This window comes from Mauremys mutica, chromosome 13 (genome assembly GCF_020497125.1).
Source record: "Mauremys mutica isolate MM-2020 ecotype Southern chromosome 13, ASM2049712v1, whole genome shotgun sequence".
Lineage (NCBI taxonomy): Eukaryota > Metazoa > Chordata > Testudines > Geoemydidae > Mauremys > Mauremys mutica.
In genome coordinates this window covers 35,746,672-35,759,086 of record NC_059084.1, presented here as the reverse complement: position 1 = coordinate 35,759,086, position 12,415 = coordinate 35,746,672, and the positions used below count along the sequence as shown (strand labels likewise).

The following is a 12,415-nucleotide window of genomic DNA, read 5'->3' as shown; positions in this document are numbered from 1 at the left end:
GTAAGTTTTCAGCTGAAGTTTTTTGGTTTTCAACCTTTTTCTTTTTAGTTTTCAGCAAAAAAACAATACTTCTTTTGTGGATGATAAATTGACATTTCAATCAAGACATTCTACAGGGACAAAAGAATTCCTGCTAGTTTTACTGCTGACATTACAATTATAATGTAATATTTGCATTGTGTAATCATTGAAGATCCCTAGTCATGGCCCAGAACCTCATTGTGCTAGGTGCTGTACAGTCATAGGATAAGACAATTGCTCTCAATGGCTGAAATGTAACTCTTAGCCCTGTTATGTCCCAGTGTAGGCTAGCCAGCCTCACTCCAGCAGTCCTTATTCACACCAGCACCTCTAACCACCAGCCGACAGACTCAGTCTCTTAGTGGTTGCTCTGTCTCTCTCTCTCTCTCTCTCTCTCTCTCTCTGGCCCATGGGCTCTTCATTTATTTATCCTCAGTGGAATAGCTTCTCCTGTTCAGTCTCACCTGCTGCTTTACCTTGGTGAACGCAGGCAGGGCTCGTCCAGTGAGGAAGGGATCTGGGTCCACCCTGGAAATCATTCCGCTTGCAGAGTGCCTCTGAAAGCTCTGTGGTTGCAATCCCACCCCCAGCTGGATTGAGCCCACAAGTGTCAGATCTATGAGCACATGCCATGCTGCCGGTGCTGAAGAATCACCTCCCACAGCTGAAAGTCTGCAGAAGACTCAGTGTTTATACATGATCTAGTCACTAGAGGGGGACAAACAGCCTGACAGGGCTACCATGGGTTATGCAATGCCCTGGACTGCAGGAGCTTGTCGCAAGCAGCAGAGATCAGTGTCAGTTCAATTCCCCATAGGTGCCAGCACTTTGTCACTCCGCTTGCTCCTTCTCAGCCAGATGGATGAAGAGGGTCAGACTTGAGAATCTGCAATATGCGGCTCTTCACATCAGGAATGTTAGAGTCACGCATATTAGTATCGGTACCCTGCAGCCAGGGGAAACTGGAAAGTTTGGAAAAAATTGGAAATGTTGGAAAAAAATTGTGCACATGATTCTGTCCCCCATTACATCTGTATAAAAGTGGACCGATTCCCGTGACTACAATGGATAGGAACAGATAACTCATCATTACTCCGCTTCTTTTCTTTCATTTTTAACTATGTTTTCTAAATCAGAATTTACCAGCAAAAATCATGATCAAAATGTTCCATTTATCCAAAATATTGTTTTCAATAATGTTTTCACAAAATGTACACCTAGAACTTCAAAATGAAAATGATTCTTCCCCAACAAAACTTGGTTCTCATTTTTCTAACTCCTCTATGTATTAAGGCCCTATAGCGTGATAAGAGCTAGGGGAGATGGCTTTTACCACAGGTGCTTGTGCTTTTGCAGGCTATTTCTAGGACGGAAGAACTGTGTGCAAATCCTGTGGTGTTATAGGCTTTATTGACTGAACATTAATTGTGCGGCAGGAGACAAAGGCATCTGGCATCACACAGAGCAAAGACTGATTGAGCAACAATTCACACCAGCAAGCAAAAAATGATTTATACCAAGAGAGAATTTTTCTTTGACTAATGAGCAAAATCAGAATTGCTGGACTAAAGTGCTGTCAAGTCACGGGGTTAACTCATGAGCTAGATACTAGTGCTTTCATAGCAGAAGCTGAGATTCCTCTCCCCACTGTGATCCCAAATAATGACATTTTCCAACCAGGTGACAATTCTGTAGTTTTCAAAATCTACTGGGTGGCTTTAACGTATGCAGAGCATAGATGAAAAAGTCTTCTTAAGAGCTTGCTTTCTTGTTGGAGCAAGCCACAATGTGTTTGATCTCTTGCAGAATCTTGTCTTTGTTGTTCAACACATTCAGCCTGGCTACTAGAGGAGTTTGTGGACGTATCCTTCATTGTAGAGAAAGCGAATGGGAGTGAACTTAATTCTCCATTCCGTCACATAGCCTGAAAGCAAAGAGAGAGAAGATGTGAATACGTTTTTAGGATGGGGCTATTAATGTTACTAATGTAATGTGAGTAACAACTACTACTATTATTAGGACTTAAAACACAGGTAGATGTCTTTATGGATATTTTGAAGATTCACATTTAAATTAGTTAAAATTAAAAGAATGGATGGGATATAGGGCCAGATTTTCAGAGGTATTTAAGTGTGGAAAGATAGGTGACTAGTGAGATTTCTGAAAGCACCTGGGTAGGTTAGGTACCTAATTCACTTAGGCACTTTTAAAATCCCACTAGGTGCCTATCTGCATCTGTAGGCACCTAAATACCTTTGAAAATTGAAATGTTTACACTTCAGCACAGGAAAAAACAAAACAAACCAGAAGCTAGTAACAAACATCCATAACTACCTCCTCTGATTTCTCCCAACTTCTTAACTTTCTATCCCTGGATACTCTCTAAGATACTGACCTAGATTGATGTGACTTATTTTCCCAATCCTTATGTCCCTTTGCTACGCTACCCCAGAGCAAACCAGACTCAGCTGTATTTAAATCACCCCTGTAAATGAAATAAGAGTGAGGTCAGGAGCCTTTAAAAAAAGTGTTATGAGAAGGATTAAATAACACATCCTTATTTACTTTCTCCACACCAGTCATGATTTTATAGACCTCTATCATATTCATAGAATCATAGACTCTCAGGGTTGGAAGGGACCTCAGGAGGTCATCTAGTCCAACCCCCTTCTTCATTAGTTGTCTGTTTTCCAAGCTGAAAAGTCCCTGTCTTATTAAACTTGCCTCATACAGAAGCCGTTCCATTCCCCTAGTCATTTTTATTACCTTTTTCTGAACCGTTTCCAATTCCAACATATCTCTTTTGAGATGGGCAACCACATCTGCACACAGTATTCAGGTTGTAGGCATACCATAGGGAGCCTTGTGCCTACATCTACCTTCCCAGTACAGTTCACAGCCACAGCCATCTTTTCATTTAGTTTAGTTGGTATATGCTTGTCGCATCGCAGACGGACCTGGACAGATGCTCAACAGTCAGTATGATTGGATAGCAAGAGTCAATTTATTTCTCTCCAGCATACATCTTTATACACTTGAAGCAGGCAAGCAAGCAATTGCTAATTGGTTAACAAAATACACACAAGCACTGCTACAACTTCATAGGGTAACATCATCCTAGACAACCTTCTAAATTTATTATCCTATTATGCCTGCTAGAGAGAAGTTAGCCAAGGCCAACTTCTCATAACAAAACTCACAGCCTAATTAACCCAACCTGAAAACCTAAACATCTCAGGCTTCCCACACTACCTCCTAAAAACCTAAACATCTTAGCTTCCCACACTACCAACTGCCAAGCTAGCAAAACATTTTCCAACACCTCCCCCCTTAACTCAAAATCAAAACAAAAAAATTAGCAAAACAAATCCAGCTCATAATATCAAACTACAAGCTACACAAGCCAAAGCAAAGGGCAAATTAAAAACACCAGCTGTCTAACTAAACCGTAACAAAATCTTCCGCAGTGCCCTGCTCTCACCTATCACATTCTCCCTCCAGGTAATGCAAGTGGCCCAAGGGGCCAGGAGGGTCCTGCCAAGGTGCGTGCCACACAGCAACAGCGGCGGGCACACCCATAACAAAAATATAAAAGGCAGGCAACAAAAATACAAAGCATGCCTAACATTAAGCCCTGTAACAAATGTGCAGCCCAGCCACGTAGCGACGACAGCCATGACCACAACCAGAAATCTCCCTGGTGCTGGCGGATGCCCTCCGCTAGATGGCGCAAACGATCCAGATCTGCTTCGATGGCCGCGCTTGCATCTGTAATATTGAAGCAGCACATACCCACAAAATCAGAACAGGGATGACCGTGTCGCAGCAATAAATAATCAATGGCTAAGCGGTTTTGCAAAACTCCTCGGCAAACTTCTCCCATCTCTTGGGTTAACAAGGCAAGAACAGTGGAGGTCAAATTCAAGGCCTTCGCCACAGTACAGGCAAGGTGTGCAACGGCATGGTAATTATGCACCACCAAACCAGGGAGGCCCACCAGGGTAAAAGTAAGGGCTGCTGCCTCTCGTTCTGAAAACAATGTAACATCTGCCTTACAGGTAGGGCTCAAGGGGATACTCTCCCGCCGTTGGCGAGGCCCTTTCACTATGGGATGGGGAAACAACAAAGGGGCCACACGGCCAATAGCACAGGGGCCACCTGAACTATTAGCTGGAACATAAGTAAAGGCTGTGCGGCCGCATAACAAAAACCACCCCAGGGGCAGCTTCATATGTCCATAGGCAAAGGATACATCCCTCTTATGGCGACAAACAAGCTCCATATTATCATGATTAACAGCTACATGCTTAGCATTAACAAAATTCATACACGTAATAGCAGCTGTCACATTAGCCAAACGAAACGAATACATGCTGGCATCTAACTTATCTAAAGTGGCTCCAGGGCCCAAAGCATACAACTCTGCATAAGGTATATCCCTGGGGATACGAAACAACCAAGTGTGCTGCTGCAGCACCTCCAATTCAGTACACACACCCACAAAGCAGGTTTCCATAAGGGCTCCCACTGCAGGTACATGGGGCAGGCAGAAGGCCGTTGTATTTATGGCACTCTGCGCCAAAGTCAGCCAGGCATTCACTGGGGGTATAAGATCATACGGGGCGCCTCCCCTCACAAGGAGCGCCAAAACAAGCAACAAAGCAAAACCAGGCGAGGCTGACTCTCCGCATCCAGCAGAATAGGAGCCCAGGCCAGGATCACGAAGGCTTGTGGGACGCATTGACAGACGGGCCATGCTGCACTGCCCGGAGCGCACGTCTCCAAACCTATGGGCAACAAAAGGGTACACAACAATTAATATGCAATCACACAGAATCAAAAAGGGCGGACAAAAATCCTGGCACGGCCAGCGAGCAATCGTTCTCCAGGGGCTCTGGCTCCTCGGCGTCTGGGCGCGTCTCGTGTGGCTCTTCCGAATCTGTCTGTTGTTGCGCCCGGGGTTGCAGCCAAGGTCGGACCCATTTCGCCGGTATCCACCTAGGACCTGCGTCAGTGGCAACACAAGCATAACCCCTCCCCCACGTTAGCAAGTCAACTGGTCCTTTCCAAACTTGCTGCTGATAATCAAACCATTTAACCGAGGGTCGTGGGCTTGTACCCTGCTCGTCCCCGGTTATCCCACCAACATGTTTAATCGCGGGGGGTACTTGGCTGTCTTTCCCAGGCTGTAGCCAATTGAGCACATAAAGAGCTTTCAGCAAACGAGCGGCAGGCGTCTTATCCAAAGCGTCTGCCCTTTCACTCCGAATGCCCCCCTTCTGTCTCAAAAGAAGCGCCTTTAAGGATGCGTGGGCACGCTCAATAATAGCTTGTCCAGTAGAATTGCCAGGAACACCGGTAGAATGCTGCACACCCCATTGCGAAAGAAACTGGGCAGTGCGATGCGAAACATAACCCCCGCCATTATCAGTCTTAATAAGCGCAGGAACTCCCATAACAGCAAAACAGGCTTGCCAATGCTTAATCACATCGCGGGAGCTGGTAGAGGTTAATGCCGTTGCCCAAATAAAGCCAGAAAAGGTATCAATGGTAACATGAAGATTGCGCAAGGTGCCAAACTCAGCAAACGTGGTAACATCAGACTGCCAAATTTGAAGGGACAAAAGGCCACGGGGATTAACACCAGAAACAAGGGGCAACACATGTTGTTGACAATCAGGGCAGGAGGCCACAATAGCGCGAGCATCGGTAATAGAAATCGCAAACTGGCGTGCCAAAGCACGAGCAGACTGGTGAAAAAATTCATGAGAAACCCGTGCCTGAGCAAAGGAGTTTGGAACTTGGGCAGCGCCAACCAAATGGTCAATCAGGGCATTGCCTTCGGCAAGACCATCCTGCAGTCCCGAATGGCTCCTAATATGCATAACAAAATAAGGGCACCGGCGAGCATTCAGCAAATGCCAAAGCTGAAAAAGAGCAGTCCACAAAACGGAATTCGTGACTCGGCCCAACAGGGACCGTTCCAAACGACGAAGCACACCCACAGCATACAGGGAATCACTAACAATGTTCAATGGAGTATCGGGCCACTTTTCAAAGGTTCGAACAATAGCACGAAGCTCCAAAACCTGCAAGGAGCCATCAGCAAGAACAAACTCATGGTGCCAGCGGTTGTCAGCAAACCAAAGAAGTCCCGCACGCTGAGCACTACCGCTGGCGTCTGTAAAAACGGTAAGGCCACCAACAGGACTGGATCGTAACATCAGAGCTTTCTCCAAGGGCAGCATAGTGGCAAAAAACCGATGTGGGGGAAAATGGCTACTAAACTGACCGGCATAATCCATGGTGGCAAGTACAAAGGAAAGGTGAGTAACAAGCAACTGAGTCACGGTAGCATCATCAAAGGGCAAATAAATCATGCGCGGATCCATGCCCGCAATGGCTAACAAACGCTGTCGGGCCACTCGAATGAGATGAGCCACTGCATCAAGTCGCGTGGTCACAGTTGTAGCATAATGCGAAGGCGGAAAAACCCACTCAATGCCCACAAGTGGATCTAAAAGGGCTTCATGCCACTGGAAAAGTAAGGCCGTCAGGGAGATATCCGTAGAAAAAATGGCCAAACAAACAGGTAAATCCGGATAAATGCGTCCGGAGTACCGTGTGGCTAACTTATTTGCAATGGTTTGCAGGGCAACATGATGTTCAGCTTGAAGAGAGCGAGGCTCATCTGGGGCACGACCACCCTTGAGCAATAAAATGAAGGGTGCAAGATCCTCATTTGTAATACCACAGAGACCGCGAATCCACTGCAGGTCACCCACAAAACGTTGCACATCATGTAAATTACGAATATCCAATTGAATGGTTAAGTTCTGTGGCCGCACAATCGAATCGGTTATCTCCATGCCAAGATACCGATACGGGGCTTGCTGTTGAATCTTTTCTGGGGCAATGACCAAACCAGCCTTTTGCAACACAGAATCAATCTCAGCAATGGCTGCTTCCATGGGAAGGTGGGCACTGGTAAACAACAGATCATCCATGTAATGATAAATAATCCAGTCAGGATGTGCCGCTCGCAGGGGCGCTATGGCCCAAGCAACATACAACTGACAAATGGTAGGAGAATTTTTCATACCTTGTGGCAGAACAGTCCATTGATACCGTTTAACACAGGGGTCTCAAACTCAAATGACCCCGAGGGCCGCATGAGGACTAGTGCATTGGCCCGAGGGCCGCATCACTGACACGCCCCCTTGCTGCCCCTGGCCCCACCCCCAATCCACCCCTTCCATGAGGCCCCGCCCCTGCCCTGTCTCTTCTCCACCTCCTCCCCTAAGCGCGCGCAGTTTTAATAAATATATACACTCAGTAATGCACCTCACTCAAAGGACAAAACACGCACTTAGATTTACTGCCTAAGGCTCTGGGAGGGAGTTTGGGTGGGGGAGGGGGTCTGGATGCAGGCTCTGTGCTCGATGCAGGCTATCAGGCTGCAGGAAGGGAGGTGCGGAAGAGATGCAGGCATTTGGGAGTGGAGATATGTGGAGGATAGGAGGGAGTGCGGGGATGAGGGCTATTGGGGAGATGAGGGTGAGGGGGTACATGATGAAGGAGGGGGTCTCAGGGCTAGGGAAAGAGGGTTGGGCTGTAGGGGCGGTGAGGGTCTAGAGTGGGAATGCAGGGGTTCATGATGCGAGGGGGCTCAGGTGATAGGGAAGAGGTTTGGAGTGTGAGGAGGTGCAGGGCTGTGGATGAGGGGATTCTCATGATGTGGGGGCGCTCAGGGCTGCGGGCAGAGGATTAGGGGTGTGGGGGGATGAGGGGTTCATGTTGTGGGGCTCGCGCTCAGAAGAGGCTGGGGCAGAAGGATTAGTGGTGTGGGGGGGGAATGAGGGTTCTGGGCGTGTGGTGTCGTGAGGAATTAGGGTTGCAGGGGGATGAGGGGTTTTGATGTGGGGGTGCTCAGGGGCTGGGGCTGAGGATTAGGGTGCGGGGGGAATGAGGGCTCTGTGCTGGGGCTGAGGGTTTTGGGTTGGAGAGGCTCAGGGGTAAGGGCAGCGCTGCTCCTTGCCAGTACTGCGGGTGGGCCCGGGGTCCGAATCCAGGCAGGAACCGGGGGGGCGGGGGGGGGAGGTGGCCGGGTAATGAGATCCCAGCTCCAATCTGCATTGTCTGGAGGCAGGGCGTCCCAGACCCTGGAATATTGCTGGGGCCCGGGCCCCACACCAAGTATATAACCTGCCGCCGCATTGCCCCCCGGCTCCGGCACCGCAGCCACGGAGGGGTCTCGCCTTTCCCTTCCCCACCCCACCAGCCCTCTCGGCCCACCGCGGCGGGTCCCGCTTCGCTTCCCCCCACGCCCCCAGCCCGGCCCCGGCGGGTCCCGCTTCCCTCTTTCCCCCGGCCCAGGGCCCCAGCTCGGGGAATCCCGCTTCCCTCCCCCACCGCACCACGGCCCGTGCCCAGGCTCCCGGGCCCGCGCGGGGTTCTCACCGCTTCTCCCATGCCTCCCGCTTTACACCTCGAGCGCGGTCTCCGGCCTGAGCGCCTGACGCTCGTCCCGCTCAGAGGGCCGCGTGCTGAGGGGGCGGGGCTGTGAGCTCCACGCCGAGCGGAGGCAGCTGCCCCGCCCCCTCCCCACGCCGCTCTGAGCGGGGTGGGGCTCAGGCCCCGTTGGAGCTCCGAGCCCCGCCCCCTCACCACGCGTCTCTGAGCGGGGCGGGGCTCAGGGGCCCCGCCGGAGACCCTGAGGCTCCAGGAGAGGGGCGGAGGCGGGAGCCTCAGCGTTTCTCTATGGGGCCCCAGCGGAGCTCCCCTGGGGCTCACCGCGGGCCGCAGGGCAGAGCACCGCGGGCCGCATGCGGCCCCCGGGGCGCACGTTTGAGACCCCTCAGGTTTAACAGGTTCAGCCTTATTGACAGAAGGCACGGAAAAGGCAAACTTCTCTCGGTCCGCAGGATGCAAAGCAATGGTAAAAAAGCAATCCTTGAGATCAATAACAAGCAAAGGCCATCCATGCGGAAGCATAGTAGGTGTGGGCAGCCCAGGTTGGAGGGCGCCCATGTCCTTCATCACAGCATTAACAGCGCGTAGATCTTGCAACAAACGCCAGCGCCCAGATTTTTTGGGTAGGGTAGGGGTATTCCAGGGGCTAAGGGAAGGTTTAAGATGACCCTTAGCCAGTTGGTCCTGCACAAGTTTATGTACTCGGGCGAGCTTGTCTTTGTGCAGCGGCCACTGAGCGACCCAGACCGGTGTGGTGGTTGTCCATTCCAGCTGTAGGATCGGCCGCTCCTCAATGGCCGCTAGGCAAAAGGTGAATTCTGCAGCACAACGCCCCACTGACTTAAGCAATCTCGACCTAATAACCAGATCGGAGCCTGCATCACATAAGGGCGAACCTTCGCGCTCGTGGCCGGATCTTCCACATCAACAATGGTAATAAAATCCACACTAATGCGAAGTCAACTGAGTCCCGCCAATCCCGCTCACAGGCGTGGCGGCATCCCGCAAGGGCCAAAACTCCAGCCAAAATCGAGAGGGGATTATAGTCACATCGGCCCCCGTGTCCAAGAGGGCTTCATGAACAATCTGTCGCCCATCGGACCCCTGAAAGCGAACAGTTCGAATGGGCTTACGCGGAGTGACTTCCATGGCAAAGGCAATTTGGGGAGGTCCAGTAGATCCAAACCCCGAGACCCGCGATCAATCTGGGTCGTCCTGGGCACACATCCTTTAAAAGGTATCAACTGAGCCAAGCGTGTGCCAGCAGTGATGGTTATAGGGGGACCAAGGGCACGTACCATAATTTCAATATTTTCCGTATAGTCAGCATCAATAAGGCCAGGCAAAACAAAAATACCTTGTTTTGATGTTGATGAGCGGCCGATCAAAAGGGCACTCAGTTCCAAATCCTAATGGGCCATTAGTATTAGAAGGAAGAACATGGACTTTGTCATCCTTTATGACTGTGTCTGCCGCTGTGGCCACATCCACTTCGGCACTGCCACGGGTTGCTCCGGTGAGGCGTTCCAGGCAGCCGGATTGGTGGCTGGAGGCATTTGTGTCGTCGCGCTCCTCCGAGGGGCGCTCCGCGGTCCGTTTCCCGGCAGCAGTGTTTCCATCCTTTCTGCGGCGCGACCAACACTCAAAGGCGCGGTGGCCAAACTTATCACATCGTGCACAAACGCCGGTAGCGGCTTTAGGCGACACATCAGGGGGTCGCTGCCCACTTTGCACAGGGCAGTTCCACCGGATATGTCCGGGCTTTCCACAACCAAAACAGAGGCCGCTTGACCGGGCTGGCCGTCTGGCCCCTCGCTTCCGCCAGATCAGAGGTTGTAATGCAACGGCCAGTGCAGTGGCATGTGCCTTAGCATGAATTGTAGCTTTATCCGTTTCTTCAAACATAGCGGCCCTGTTACACGCCTCAATCATTTCCATCAGGGTCGCAGTCTTTGGCAAGGTGGCAATATGCGGCGGCAAGTGGGGTTTGCATTCTGGGTGGCAAGATCAAGTCCAACTGCGGTTCTGGCCTCTGGCGTCAGATTAGGGGATCTATCAATAGCCTCTCGAAGGCGATCCAAAAAGGTAGCATAAGGTTCCAACGGGCCTTGTGTAATTTTAGCATATGGAGGGGGCCGGCTTCCCCATCTGGGGGCACCGCTTTAAGGGCAGCCAGAGCCAGTTCCTGTGATTGCTGCAGGATTCGGGGGTCAAGGCGGGCTTGCAGATGCGGGTCAACAAATCGGCCGGTCCCCAAAAACATATCGACGGTGGCTACACGCCGAACATCATCGTCCGGTAAATCCAAATTGCGGACAAGGGCCAAATCAATTCTTTTAGCCCAATCATCTTTCCACAGCAGTTTCTGTGTAGGCGTAAGAAGCATGTCAGCCAACTTAATCGCATCATATGGACACATTGCCTGTCCAGTAAACACTTGTTCAATAATGGACTGTACATACGAATTATCTAGTCCATAAGCCATAATCGATTTCTGCGCCTCACGAATCAACTTCCAATCCAAAGGAGCCCACTGCCGACGGTTAGGATGTTGAGGGTCTGACGTGACCACTGGAAAAGCCTCGGGTGTCAAACCTTCAAGGATGGCTTCTTTTAAAACTCCATGCCAGCGCCGTACCGGATCCAGAGGGTCCCCAGTTGAAGGGTCCCCAGGGCCAGGCGGGGCGGAAGGGCTAGTCGGGTGAAAACACTCGTGAAGATGCGACGCGATGATCCAGGTGGGAAACCTTGCATTTGATCCAACTTATTATAAATGTCTTGTAGCTGTTGACCCTGGCGCTCCATCTCCTTATAAAAGGCATCAGACTGAGTAAATTGGGTAAACGTAGTCAAATCAGGATATCTCTGTGATGTCTGTAATGGCACATGTTCCGTCCGAGCCCCCTCTGCTTCCCCGCAATCGTGACACCCCAGACCCCGTGGACCACGACATGGCTTTGGGGGCGGTGCATACGGCGAAGCTATCTCCATAGGCTCGGGCGTATCGGGGGGTAACGGAACCGTAGCAGGATCAATCACATCGGGGCCAAGGGCCGCATTGGAGGGTAGTGGGACCGTAGCAGGGGCAAAATCATCCAGGTCGGAAGCCAAAGGTATCACCGTGGGCTCGCCACCGAAAAACTCCCGGGCTCCAACCGGCAACACAGAAGGGCACTTCGGGCGGTGGGTGGAAAAATCTCAGAAAGAGCCGCCTGCACTCCTGCTTCGGCCGCGAGAGTTTCCACTATCTTCTTCGTTTTGTCCCATACTGGGCTCAGGGAGAAGGCTTCCTTATCGCCCTGAGCCACCGACTTCCAAAGCTCGGAGCCTAGCCGCTCCCAAACAGTTGTATCAAAAATTGTACTCGGCTTAACGAAAAGTCCCCTTTTCTCGTCCCCACCGTAGCTGGCGGGATAACGTATCAGAGGGGAGCTTTTCTCCCTGCCGTTCCGCGATGCGTTATCAAATATTCATGCACCGTTTTTTCTTCCGCTGATGCAGCGGTCCCCCATATTAGCCGCTCACCTCTGAGCTCAGATGCGCCTCTCCTTTGGACGCCCGGGGGCTGGCCCTTCTCCAGCACTCCCCGACGCGGCTCCTCCGCCTGGGTCAGGCCACCGAACACTATCAGCATTCGATTCGAATCACGTCGGGGTCACCATTTGTCGCATCGCAGGCGGACCTGGACAAATGCTCAACAGTCAGTTTGATTGGTAGCAAAGTCCGTTTATTTCTCTCCAGCATACATCTTTATACCTTTAAAGCAGGCAAGCAGGCAATTGCTAATTGGGTAACAAAATACACACAAGCACTGCTCTAACTTCATCGGGTAACATCATCCTAGACAGCTTTCTAATTTATTATCCTAGTATTGCCTGCTAGAGAGAAGTTAGCCAAGGCCAACTTCTCATAACAAACTCCC

At 50.9% G+C, this 12,415-nt stretch overlaps 1 pseudogene; it reads right to left on the bottom strand.

Annotated features, from left to right (window-relative positions):
- LOC123348337 overlaps nt 1-560 on the bottom strand; it is a 30,367-nt pseudogene extending 29,807 nt beyond the window's left edge.
- Nucleotides 561-12,415: the final 11,855 nt, after the last annotated feature.